General features: G+C 35.5%; 1 protein-coding gene across 1 annotated transcript in view; it reads right to left on the reverse strand.

Annotated features, from left to right (window-relative positions):
- The window catches only part of DACH1 (dachshund family transcription factor 1), a 463451-nt gene that overhangs the window by 54792 nt on the left and 394407 nt on the right, over positions 1 to 14252 (reverse strand). The window lies entirely within an intron of this gene.

Here is a 14252-nt window from a genome sequence, read left to right on the forward strand (position 1 = left end):
TAAAGCTTAACATTCAGAAAACTAAGATCATGGCATCCAGTCCTATTACTTCATGGCAAATAGATGGGGAAACAGTGGAAACAGTGACAGACTTTATTTGGGGGGGCTCCAAAGTCACTGCAGATAGTGACTGCAGCCATGAAATTAAAAGACACTTACTCCTTGGAAGAAAAGTTATGACCAACCTAGACAGCATATTAAAAAGCAGAGATATTACTTTGCCAACAAAGATCCATCTAGTCAAGGTTATGGTATTTTTCAGTACTCATGTATGGATGTGAGAGTTGGACTATAAAGAAAGCTGAGCACTAAAGTATTGATGTTTTTGAACTATGGTATTGAAGAAGACTCTTGAGAGTCCCTTGGACTTCAAGGAGATAAAACCAGTCAATCCTAAAGGGAATCCGTCTTGAATATTCATTAGAAGGACTGATGCTGTAATTGAAACTCCAATACTGTGGCTACCTAATGTGACAAACTGACTCATCTGATGCTGGGAAAGACTGAAGGTGGGGGGAGAAGGGGACAACAGAGGATGAAATGATTGGATGGCATCACTGACTCAATGGACATGAGTTTGAGTAAAGTCCGGGAGTTGGTGGACAGGGAGGCCTCACGTGTTGCAACCATGGGATCACAGAGTCGAACATGACTGAGCAATTGAACTGAACTGAACTGAATTTATTTTGACCCTTGAATATCTCTCACCTTAGATCTTCCCAGGTGTCTCTAGTGGTAAAGAACCTGTCTGCCAATGCAGGAGACTCAGGAGATATAAGTTCGATCCCAGGTCAGGGAGATCCCCTGGAGGAGAGCATGGCAACCCACTCCAGTATTATTGCCTGGAGAATCCCATGGACAGAGGAGCCTGGTGGACTACAGTCCGTGGGTCGCAAAGAGTCAGACATGACTGGTCTGCATGCATGTGACATGCATGCACACCCCTCTCATGTCATATTGAAAAACTGTTTTTTAAACATGTAAAAGGCATCCAAAGAAAAGAAAACACCAACAGCCAAAACAACATTTCAAAACTCAAATATGATACCCTCTAAGATAAATCAGCCTTTACTTTGTATTCTCCCAGGTTGTAAGCAACTCTGAGCAATGTCCAGATACAAATTCCTTTTACTCTCACATGAAACCTTCTTATTCAGTTCTTTACTACTTAAATGTTTTTACATAGATGGATACTTGTTATGGTTTATTTTAGCTTATTAGATCACAGAGAAAATTTTATTCAGGGCAGGATTGTCAATTTTATAAATATTGTCATATTTCACCCCAGGAAAATTAACCAGAGCAATATATTTGCACAGTCCTGATAGTATCTCTCAATTTTTCAACTGGCTAAAAACTTCAGCACACTTGCCTTTATGCTTATAATTTGATTCCACTCTCCTGAATCATTTCTTTATTTTTCATTACACCATCTAACCACACAACAACTTTTTCAATTACCTCTCTCTGGGGCAGAAATATTCTGGAAGTCATTGCATTTCTGTCTCTAACTAACGTCAGGACAAGTTAAATTCATTTCCCTTCACTTTTCCACACTTCCAGTTAATGAACCAAAAAAAAAGAAAGGTTGGGGAGGGTAGTGATAGACACAAGGCCTTCTTTTAACTATGCTTCTCTCATACACACTCACTCCTCTGCAGTTTCTCCGTCTACTCTTTTCTCTGTTAACTGACTGACAGATGATCTGAAGCAGCAGGTACTAGAAGGAGAAATAGAGTAAGCAGTCTGAGTAGGGCTCATTGTGTTTTTTGTATGTTTTTTTTTTTTTTTTCCTCTCTCACATTTGTCAACAGAGTTAAAGAAATGCCACAGTACAGGGGTAGGGATACTGAATAGCTAATACTATCAAGGTGATCTTGGACACCATTTACCTAGCTGTCATAAATTACTTTTCCAGACCAAGGCTGCTAGTGTTTTTTCATAATAGCTCTATAAAGGCACTAGTTAAACATCTATGTGCATGTGAACTTGTTTAAGAATAAAGAGCTATATTTTTTGATCAACATCACCTTAGCTGTCACATGCTAAAGAAAATGTGGCTTAATAGATCATGAGGATAATAATTGCTTGTCTCTTGAAGAAAGACATAGAACCAACCACCTGTGTTTGCTTTCAGCTTTAGAGTCAATGACTCCACAATTCTTAAAGGTTGTCCATGCAAACGGCATCAAATGTATGTATACACACATACACACGTTTGACAGAAGTTCCAACAATCCCTTGACTAGTTGATTTAACTTCAATACATTTATGCTTGACTGTGTTTGGCTACTCTGTGACTTAATTCATTAATTACTAGTGGTATACACATTTATAAATGTATCTATTTGATATTATCAATATCTATTTAAACAATGTGATAGACACTGGAGATTTAATGTTAAAAAAATAAAATATGAAAGCTTTAAGAGCTTATCTAGACCCTAGTGACTGATTTCAGTTGTAAAGTAGCTAAGTCTCACAGTTAGTAAAACATTTTGTTTTCCATCATTATTCTGTTAACCACTCCATTATCCTCCCAGGATTAAAACTGTTCCTTGTTTATGTGTAAATGTATGTGGTGTGTGTATATGTGGTATGTGTGTGTGTCTTTTTTTCCCCCCGGCAGTTACTTCAGTGGAATGCTTGTCTTGATCTTCATGGTTTAAGGTAAGTGCAAATAGACTCATTTAGTATAGAGGTACTTAATTAGATACATTTATTTATCATTTTATATAGCAGAGATATTTCATAAAGCCACTTTAACTCAATCAAACTTAAAGGCACGGCAGCTAAAGAAATGAAAAAGTGATTCTTAAGATCAATGTACATATTTGAAAAGACAAACTCATCAGAGATCAAACAAAACAAAATATTTCTTTCGGCCTCAAGACCTTACTATCTGAGAAAAAGTTGTCATCTTGTGGCAATTAACAGCAAGTCTCAGTCTTACTATAAGAATAGCAAAATTGGGAACATAGTTATTTGTTTTGAAATAAAAGTGACCTTTGATATCCTAAATGTTTTAGAAAAGATTAAAGCAAAAATTTGAGAGGCCAGACAATGTAGAAGAGTTTTGACATGACATAATCTCCACTGACTTCAAATAGTCAATGACAATGAAGCACAGATTGACGAAGCACCTAATTTAATACATCTGTATATTTTAAAAGTTTTACCTTTAAAAGTAAGTTAGCTTGTCAGATGCTAAGCTCTTTGAATTTTTATGACATTTGACAATGTAACCTCTGTTTTTATGCTCTTTAATATCATGCTTTTAAAATTCTGGAAAAGTTGCAAGAATTGAACAAAGAATACCTATGTATTTCTGTGGTGGATGGAATGGTAGCCATCCCCACTCCCCACCCCCTACCCCCTGCCGAAACTATATGTCCACCCCCAATCCCTAGATCCCAGTAATTCTAGTTTATTGGGAAAGATGGGTTTTACAGGCATGATTAAGTTAAGAACCTTGAGATGAGAGCATTGTAATATGGAATGGTTCCTAGTTGTCTCAGTGGTAAAGAATCTGCCTGCCAAGCAGGAGACACAGGAAGCTTAGGTTCCATCCCTGGTTGGCAATAATTCCCTGGAGAAGGAAATGACAATCCACTACGGTATTCTTGCCTGGAGAATCCCATGGACAGAGGATCTTGGTTGGCTACAGCCCAGGGACTTGCAAAGAGTCAGCCATGACTGAGCTACTAAAGAGCAGCAGCAAATCCAATGACAAATATCCTTATAAGAGAAAGGCAGAAGGAGATTTGAGAGAGAGAGAGAGAGAGAGAGAGAGAGAAGAGAGCCACAGAAAAAAGAGGAGGCAGAGTGGAGACAGAGACAGGGTTCAGAATTTGGGGTGATAGTCAAGGAATTCTGACAGCAGAAGTTAGAAGAGGTAAAGAATAGATTCTCCTTTAGCCTCTTGGAGGGAGTTCATCCATGTTAATACCTTGATTTTACACTCTTGGTCTCCAGAACTGTGGCAAAATAAAACTTTTTATTATTTTATTGTGGTAACTTCTTAAACCAGCCCTTGGAAAACTAATTGAATTCCTCCCTCAAATTCAATATTTATATTTTGCTGTATTTAGTCTTTATTTCTCTGTCTCTCTCCCTCTCTTGCTCTGTGCTTGTGTACATATGTCTGATTCTCTGTTTAATCTTTAAGACTTCACTGCATATTTCATAGGTACAAAGACATAACTTTTGTAACTTCAGTACAAAATCGGAAAGAAAAACATACACAGAACATAGTACTGGTCCACCAAGAGTCTGTATTCCAATTTCATTACCTGAGATGTTTTACTATAAAGACTTAATAAATAAATATTTTACTTGGGAAGTATTTTCTCTGGGCATGTGGGAAGAGGTTAGGGACAGCCTACAGGATGGCTCTGGTGATTCCTCCATCCTGTTATTCATATCTTGTATAGAACCTTCCCCTTAGTCTGAGTTAGACCTAACAAAGAGAATAAAGCAATGTGATGGAATGTCACCTCCAGGATTCAGTTGTAAAATGTCTGTCATTTCCATTTCTCTCTTTCCCTTTCCTGACATTCTTGTCATGGAAGAACCAGCTATAATGTCGTGAGACAGTCCTGTGCCAAGACATAGGACAAGAGACATAGGGCTGTGAAAACCACATGAGATAACGAAAATAAATCCCCCCTAACCAGTCAAGCCCTTACATGAGGCTGCAGCCCCAAACTCATGAGACCTTAAACCAGAGGCATCCAGCTAAGTTGTACCAGGTCTGTGATCCATAGAGACTGCGAGATTTCAAATGTTTGCTGATTTAAGCCACTAAGTTTTGGGGCAGTTTGTTCCACAGCTTTAGGTAACTAAAACAGTGCATACAATTTTCTGAATACATTAGTGTATGAAATAAAAATAATTTAGTGTCCAGTTAGTAACAGGTACTTTGAACACGTGACAACTTCTTCAGGTTTTGATTTCTTCAGTTTTTAAAAAATTGGCAGGTTGAGTGAGACAAACTCTAGTATCACTCAAGTCTAATGTTACACATTCTCTATTATTCTTATAGGAAATCATTGTGCTCAGTCACTCAGTCACATCAGACTCTTTGCCACCCTATGGACTGTAGCCTGCCAGGCTCCTCTGTCTATGGGATTTTTCCAGGCAAGAATATAAGAGTGGGTTGCTATTTCCTTCTCCAGGGAGGCTTCCCAACCCAGGGATCGCCTGCATCTTCTGCCTTGGCGGGTAGATTCTTTACCACTGAGCCACCTAGGAAGCCCCGTAAGAAATCATAAAATTAGTTAAGTGGAAATTTCACTTATATCAATCGGAGAGTGAAATGGATCCATTTAGAGGCTGAATTACACTATCTTAATTCTAAATTCCACAGGCATATGGATATATCAAATTCACAAACAGAAACACAGAATTTCACAGAAAGCTAGTGATTATACTCAGGGGACAAATGTCATTTTATAAGAAGTCAATTTATCTTGCTTCATTATATAGAATTTTCCAATTTGATAAGTTTTATCGAATTTAAAAAATTTATAAGACAGTCACTCACCACAGTGAAGATGGTAAATCAGATGCAATGACAAGTACATCTTCCTAGGAATAAAGTAAGTACTTTTGAAACCTGCATTAACTGGGGCACAATTTTTTTTAAGTACTCTACATCTGCAGGGGCCAGCAGTTATGCCAATTCTCTTAAGAATTGCTGATTTTGAAGTCCTAAGATACAGTGGTTATTAAATTTAAATTATCCGTGATTTTATGGGCTTCCCAGGTGGTGGCAGAGGTAAGGAACCTGTCTGCCAGTGCAAGAGACATAAGAGACATGGGTTCAGTCCCTGGGTCTGGAAGACCCGCTGGAGGAAGGCGTGGCATCCCACTCCAGTACTCTTGCCTGGAGAATCCCATGGACACGGGAGCTTGGTGGGCTACAGTCTATAGGGTCGCAAAGATTCAGACAAGATTGAAGTGACTTAGTATGCACATACTGTTGTATTTTAATTTAGCCATAGGGAACTACAGTGGTTGTCTAAAGCAAAATAAAACAGAAAATATTATAAACTTACAAATTTCATCTTTTAACTGGAAAAAACTGCTAATTAACATTTTAATAATTATACAACATATACTGACAATTCTTAATATAACAACACAAAATCAAGTGAAGCCAATTAGAATATAATGTATAATATAAAGGGAAAGTAAAAAAGAGAAGAAAATATTTTAAAACTCCAAAATCAGTGAAATATAAAAAATGATACTTCATCTCATGATTCTTCTCATATTGTAAGTCACTTACCAATAAATGACTATCACTAAGATTGATGCTTCTGTAAGACAGGCTTTTTTATTTCCAATCTTATCACTCGTAACAAGTTAGCAGGATATCCTAAGGAACAATGTTGTTTGAAAAAATAATGGGCCTCCACTTTTAAAATGTTTTCTTTCCTGTTAATAAAGTCTAACTCAGTTGTTATTTTCATAACTAATCCCTCTGGGTTTGAATTATATATTCTCTTTCAAGTTTGTGTGTGTGTGTCTTTTCTCTGATATCTTTTATTATACCATAAATTCCAAGTAAAAGAAAACTCATTCATTTTTAGAAAACCATACATTTCACTGTAGTCACATTTATTCATGTTCATGTAAAATAGATAGCAGCATTATTAAAATGGAAAAAATCTCCACATTTAATGTTTACAAGTGATCTGAAAGCTAGCATTAACATGCTATATTTCTATAATGGTTAAGTAAAAAAAAGTTGATTAAAGTTGTAGTGAACATGGTACCTTCTATAAAGAAGTGAATATTTATTTATAGAAATACAACTTCTTGGTCATTTTGACAAATTCCCATTCAATTGTATATTAAAGTTATATTTATTGGGGTTTTTGTAAACTCATCAGCCACATTATTCAACTGGAGTAGCAGCATGAATAATCTAAAAAGTTAAGGATTGGTGTTTAAAAATATTTTTGAAATTTATTTCCAAACATAAAACATAGTCATTTAAATTGAGCTCAACAATACCTCAATGGTGGTTTATTCCTACTCAAGGCACTCTGGAGTTAATTTGACAATAGGAACTAATCATTCTGATACCAGGATGTAATCTTAAAAACTGGTCACAAACCTTCATGTATCTACTCCAGTTCTTATAAAAATCCAGGAATATCATGAAATAAGACTTACCTACTGTTTTAAATTTTAAGCCCACTTTTCAAAGTCTGGATTTACGATCACTCCATTTTTTATGTAAAATTGTCACCATAATGTGATATAATTATTATAAACTGAAAAGTAACCCATGTTAGATTCAGAAAGTGTAAATTTAAGTCCTTGGCTCTACCAAGTCTTAGCAAATAGTAGAGGAAGATTCGACCTCTTATGTTCTTTGAGGTTCATTCGTTCTGTTTATTAAAAAGATAACTGCAAACTCAATGGATTATAGTTCAAATCCAATTAGATTATGTATGTGTGGGAAAGTACCTTGTGAAACATAAAATGCTAACAGACATAAAGTACTAATAATTAAGAATAACTAAATTTATTACAAATTTCCTTTTGTAAACTTAGCTTCAATGTGCCATGGAGGGGATGCTAATCTGGTACCATGAGCCATAAGCCTGTGGTTTCTATATTATTTCTCTCTAATGAGGCTTGTGATGATGAAATATCATGTTGGTAGTAAAATTACTACTATATATTATTACAGTTGCCATGGACAGACTAACCCTGCTCAGTGAACAGCTAAAATTGTCTATGATAGAAGTAACTTGAGAAAGGGCCAAAGTTTATCAATTTTTCTTCAGGCACAGATTCTAAAAAAAATCAGTAGAATGACTTACAAAAAAAGAAGACAGTGCAGATTTTGGAGAAACTGACTGAAAAGCATTAACAAACTTAAGAGGCTACTTGGATATATTGAAACAGTTGCATATATATATGCAACTCTGGATTTCACTTTTGCGTAAATGAAAGAGAAGTTTTAATACGTGAAGGAAATCACTGTAAGTGCATGTTTGGCATTATGATGGTGTGGTAAGAAATATACTAAACTCAGAGCTCTGCCTAATTTAATGCATGTAGTATTTATTACACACATATGCAACTATCATATTTATCAGCAGTTCTTACCTTTGAGAAGCTGACAAAATTTAGGGACCACTCTTTTTTTTTTTTTAGAGACCACTCTTAAGGGGAAAAATAGGACATATATATATATAAATATATAAACTTCAGCTCTCTAACACAGAGTAATAACTTAATGTCTTTTGATAAAGTATGTGAATGAGATGAGATGAGATGAGGCAAAAAAAAAGCTGAAATGAGAAGGATACATTCTCTGCTTACTCCATCCAAGAGAGTAAAACTAAAAAAAAACAAACAAAAACACTTTCTACTGGGAAACCATGCTCTTGATTACAATGCAACTTCATAGACATTATCTTGAATTAAGAGGGAGCTCTAGGAAGAAGATAAAAAAATACATGCAATTATAATCTCAATAAGGTTATGTGCCAAAAAATTGACTCAAATGGCATCTAGTGGTTATTTAGAAAAAGAAGAGATTATATTTAGATGATGCAAGTTGAGAGCAGAGTGAAGAAAAACAAAATTTTCATGGCAGTAAGCATGTACACCCATGACTGATTCATGTTGATGTGTGGCAAAAACCACCACAATATTAGGAAGTAATTAGCCTCCGATTAAAATAAATTAATCTTTTAAAAACTTAAAAAAAAGAAATGGGCATTGAATATTGGGAAATATTTAAACAGGGGGCAGTGAAATGGTTGTATGAGGAAACCAGGCAGGGATAACAGTTCAAGGAAAACAGGGATCCTAAGTGGCCTAAAATCTTTGTATATTTAAAGGGAAAGTCTATTCTCTACCATTATTCGCAAAAGAGAATCTTTAACTTTTGTCTATTCTGTATTTTATTTCAAAATCTATGTATGGAGGAAATACTAAACAAGCTATATATTAATTTAAATTTCCAAACTTGGTTTGGATAGCAAACTTACCATTGTCCTTGGCGACTGAGAAGATGAAACTAAAATACTCAGGTATCTGTGCATAGATTTTTGCTTCCCACAAACTGGAATTTATTGACAAAATACAATGGTACCAAGCATTAAACACACACACACACAAGATGAAACTAAAATACTCAGGTATCTGTGCATAGATTTTTGCTTCCCACAAACTGGAATTTATTGACAAAATACAATGGTACCAAGCATTAAAAATATAAACTGATTTAGCTTCTAAATATTTTGGGTGGGTTTTACCCCTGCTTGTTTCTTAAAGTCTTAAACCGTTAGCATTTTTATGAAAGAGCTGGAGTAGCTTATGCGGAAAAAACCCAACTAACTGACATTTCTGTCTTTTTCATGACCCTGTAGGTTTAACCTCACTGCTAATACTTCAAGTGAATATGGGAAAGCATTTATTGAAAACTGCATAACAGACATGGTTACATTTCCTAGGTTGATGTTTTGCATATCTGCACAGTAGGGCCATTAAGGGTTCTAAGAGCACAACGGAAACAATCATAACATTTGTTTTTAGATGATTGACTCAGGACATGTACACCAGGCTTTATATAGAAACTGTTTTTGTTTTATTAAGGGACTGTTTGCCTGTTAGTGATAACATCATTAAAAATAAATGAAAGGGGGCTGGTAGAATGCTTCCCAAAAGCAGAAACCTAATTAAAGGTGATATGCCTGCTTGGAGGCTTTTTTCAAGACTCAGAAATAGAACAAGGTTAGTTCTTTCTCATTTTATAAGGCCCAAAGAAGACTTCATAGGAAAATATCACTTCTGATCTAATTTTCTATTTCTGTGTACTTTAATAATCTACTTTACAGTCTGTGCTTGCCCATAGAAAGTGAACTAGTTTTGTTCCTACAGAGAGCTTCTTCATCATGTCATATCTCATGAAAAGAAAATCTGATGGTTCAGCTTGAACGAAAAATACACTCTCCTTTTAAAGCAAATTTTGTAGGTTGTAATATATGAAGTTATAGTAGCTGAAATAATGCACACACATACATTTCATACCCCTAAAAGACCACTTTTGAGAGTCTAAGTTAATGGTAAAAAACATTTCAAAATCGTGGTTTATAATTTCAGAAAGAAAAAAAAAAGTAGACCCTTTCATTTTAAGGGGTGGAGTTACTCTAATTTCATGGATGGTGGAAAAAGCAGGAAACTGCATTGCCTTGATAACTCTGCCCTTATTGTGCTGTGACCTTGGCCAATTTACTTAAATTTTCATCTGCCAAAAATGAGTTTCTGAAATGTGCTTTGAGAATTTTCAGGGGGTGGGGAAAGAATTTGTCACATAAACCCAAAACCTTTTCAAAATTAATATTCCTAGAGAAGAGAAAATGAGGAGAAAAACTGAGCACTCTCACAGTGTGCTGTGGTTTAATAGTCTGCTCTCTCTTGTCATCACTGCCCAATTCTGTTTCACTTATGAGTCTCCAAACTCAAAGTGAATCTTATTGCTAAGTGAATACAACAGAGCAATTCTCAAATTATTCTCCTGAAATATTAAATGATTCAGACATCATGGATTTCTTAAACTCTGATTTGTACATGGGTTTTAGACTAATGGGCTTCCCTGGTGGTGCAGAGGTTAAAGCGTCTGCCTGCAATGTGAGAGACCTGGGTTCAATCCCTGGGTGGGGAAGATCCCCTGGAGAAGGAAATGGCAACCCACTCCAGTATTCTTGCCGGGAGAATCCCATGGACGGAGGAGCCTGGGAGAATCCCATGGACAGAGGAGCCTGGTGGGCTGCAGTCCATGGGTCACAAAGAGTCAGACACGACTGAGTGCCTTCACTTTCACTTTCACTTTAGACTAAAATTACAATAAAGTTACAGAAATTTGCGATCTCTTTGGAAACTGTATAGCATACTTCATTTTTCAAGCAAGTCCAAAAGTGACTGACCCTAAAAACTATCATTTTCGGTTTATTTCCCTAAAAACTATCACTCTATTTATTTCAACATAACCTATTTATCAATAAAGGTTTGTTTTTCCCCCACAAAAAAAGGATTTCATTTAGAGGAAATACAGGCGAAAAGAACATTTTGACTTCAAGGATATACATACCCACAAACATATGTAAACATATGATTGTGAAATGTGAAACCTGGCAGGATATTTAATAAATATTAAGAGATTTTAGAAATGATGATAATGTGATTATGATTTATGGAAAAGAGCCCCTATCCTTAAGAGATACACACTGGAAATAAAGAACCCTCAGGTGATTAAACAAAACATGCTTGGAATTGGTTTCAGAATTCTCTGACAGAGAAGAGAAATTGGGAGGGAGAAATTATGAAGCAAGACTGGGCTTGAGACGATCACTGTTAAAGCTGAATGATGGGTAGGTATATGGGGAGGGTTCATTATCCCATTCTAATTTTATGCATGTTTGAGATATTCTATAATTAAAAGTTTTAACATAAAGTAATGTTACTCAGGAAAGATTCTATTAACTCATTCTTCTTTCAAAAAGTCAGAGGCATTGGTATGATGCTGATCTTCACCATTATCATCAAAATAACTAGCATATATGAGTGCTTTCTGTGTGCAAACCAATGTTCTAAGCAGTTTGCAGACACTAACTCATTTGATTCTCACAATAATTCTTATATTGTTAGTAGTATTATCTTCATTTTACACTTGAGTAGATAGAGGTAAAATGAGCTAATTAACTTGCCAGTATAACTGGGCTAGTAAGGAGAGGAGCTGGTTTTGAACCCAAGTAGTCTTGCTCTAGATCCTATGTTCTTTTAACATGCAAGGAGAATAATATTAGTTACTTATCTCTGATACATGTATTCAAACATACACAAGTAACATACACTCCAAAAAAACAATTCTATAGTTATTTTATCTCAGAGTAGAAAGAAAAACTAGAGATTTTCTATTTTACGCATTTATAAGCAAAGCTTGATTCACTCCCTGAAAATCCACCCGTTGGTCACCCTAAGAAGCCAGAATTCCCCCAAAATGACAGCTTCAACTGTCACATTTATGATTATTCATTTTTAAACAAAAGATATCTTAGAACTGAAACTCCAGATTCTCCCCGTAATGGACCAGAAAACTCCAACCATGAGTAGCCCACAAAGGTAAATTTTTCCACTCCGAACCTTTTCTAAATGAGACAATAGGAATGAGATCTAAACTCTTCTTGTGAGAAATATTTAACCATGAAAGTATTACTTTTAAATTAACACATGCATTTCATGAGGTAAAAGAATCAAGGCCTACTTCAAGACTCTTCAAACAGAAAATATTATTCTCCAAGAGATATATTTCAGAAGGAGCGGTTGCCATGTCTTACCCATTTATCAGGTATAATTAATCTCTGGCTATCATCACAAATTGTCATTTGCATTTGTTCCAATTCTAGTTTTTCTCGAATTTTGTCATCATGTGACTTTAGCCATGAACTTGCCTCACTTTGTAGTACAAGAACTTTATCTATTTCTAAATCATTCTTCTCTGTTAAACCATGCCTCTCCTGACCCCTTTTGTGTCATTCCATCTTTGTACCAGGGGCTCCCATAGTTGTTGATGACCACTCTGCTCTGATAAAATACCATGCACCCAGCTACCAGGATGCTGCCCTAAGCCAGATATTAGCATGATGATCTAGATAAATTAATTTCTGTAAGTCTGTTAATTTACAAAGGACAAGGACTCCTTCCAAGCCACAGATGTGTTCTAATATGTACCTTAACTCTCACCCTTTGGAGACTAAGAGCCTGAATGTACATGAATGTACAAAGTCTTCTGAGGTGATACTTACAAATTCTATATATTCAGTTTCACTGGCTTGTTTCAAGCCAGTGATTCATTTTACCCCTGCCAGTCATAACAATTCGTGTCTTACTAAGATGGCTTGAAATGATCAAATTCATTGAAAATTATAATCAAACATGTTTCTTTACACATTTGTTTTCTTAAGTGTGTTTAATATGAAAAAAAATGAGGAACTCCATCCACCTTGTTTACCTGCATAACCTCAATCCTTGGCACACTACACACTTTAGTACCAATTTGTTGGATGTGAAGTGAAAGTGAAAATGTTAGTCACTCAGTCATATCTGAGTCTTTGTAACCCCATGGACTGTAGCTGGCCAGGGTCCTCAGCCCATAGCATTCTCCAGATAAGAATACTGGAGGGGTAGCCCTTCCCTTCTCCAGGGCCTCTTCCCAACCCAGGGACTGAACCCAGGTTTCCTGTACTACAGGCAGACTCTTTACTGTCTGAGCCACCAGGGAAGCTCAATTGGTTGGATATCTGATGCAATTTATTTCATAAATTAATTTGTTAAGCTTTTTGTTCTTATATTAATAAAAACATTTCAGTTGATGTTACATGTTAAATTAGTTGAGTCTTAATGACCGAAAAGGTATATAAGAAAAACGTTTTCAATTTGGGTTGTTTTTTGATAAATGTGAACTTAGAACATGCAAATTATTTATGATGTTTAAAATTCTAATTAAACATATTCAGTTTAATATATTTGTAGCTACCCTGTGCAGAAAAAGAACTAGTAAGTAATGGGTAGAAAACAGTAAGATTTGATTCATGTATCTAAAAGTACTGTTGACTATTTTGGGCCATAGTAGATTCATCATGACAGAGACTGTCCATGCAAAGTTGAGAAGCATTGTGTCAGGAATGTTATAGAAACTATGCCTTGGAAATTGATAGAAGGTTAAACTAAGTCACCTTTACATCCCCTTTACCTATCGAAATTTTATGACTTCTTCTTTTAAACGTAACTGCTTTCTAACATAGTCATATAAAAATGCAAAGGAGAGCACTAATTTTTAGGATTTAGGGAAATATAAAAAGTTAAGAGTGTATGTTTATGTCATTGTCAGCATTCTTCCCTTGGAGAGAAGAGGATTCTTGAACAGCCCTGCTGTTTTTTTGCAACTCTCAGAGCATAAAAATGTAATGCAAAATCTTGGACCTTTACTATAGCTGTTTAAAAAAATTAATTTCTAATTTATAACCACTTACTCTTTGTAGGAAAGAAAAAAGACATTGTCAGATTTATAAAATTGTTGTTCCTACCTTTTTAATGTGTTGTATTTAAGAGAAAAACATATGTTGGCTCAAAAACGGTCAAAAACTGGGTATAGAAAGGAGACATATTGTATCAGCTTTCCTTTATTACCTTTTTAGTTCAATGTGAAAAACTGCTTGAAA

This window comes from Oryx dammah, unplaced genomic scaffold (assembly GCF_014754425.2).
Source record: "Oryx dammah isolate SB20612 unplaced genomic scaffold, SCBI_Odam_1.1 HiC_scaffold_24, whole genome shotgun sequence".
Taxonomy (NCBI): Eukaryota; Metazoa; Chordata; class Mammalia; order Artiodactyla; family Bovidae; genus Oryx; species Oryx dammah.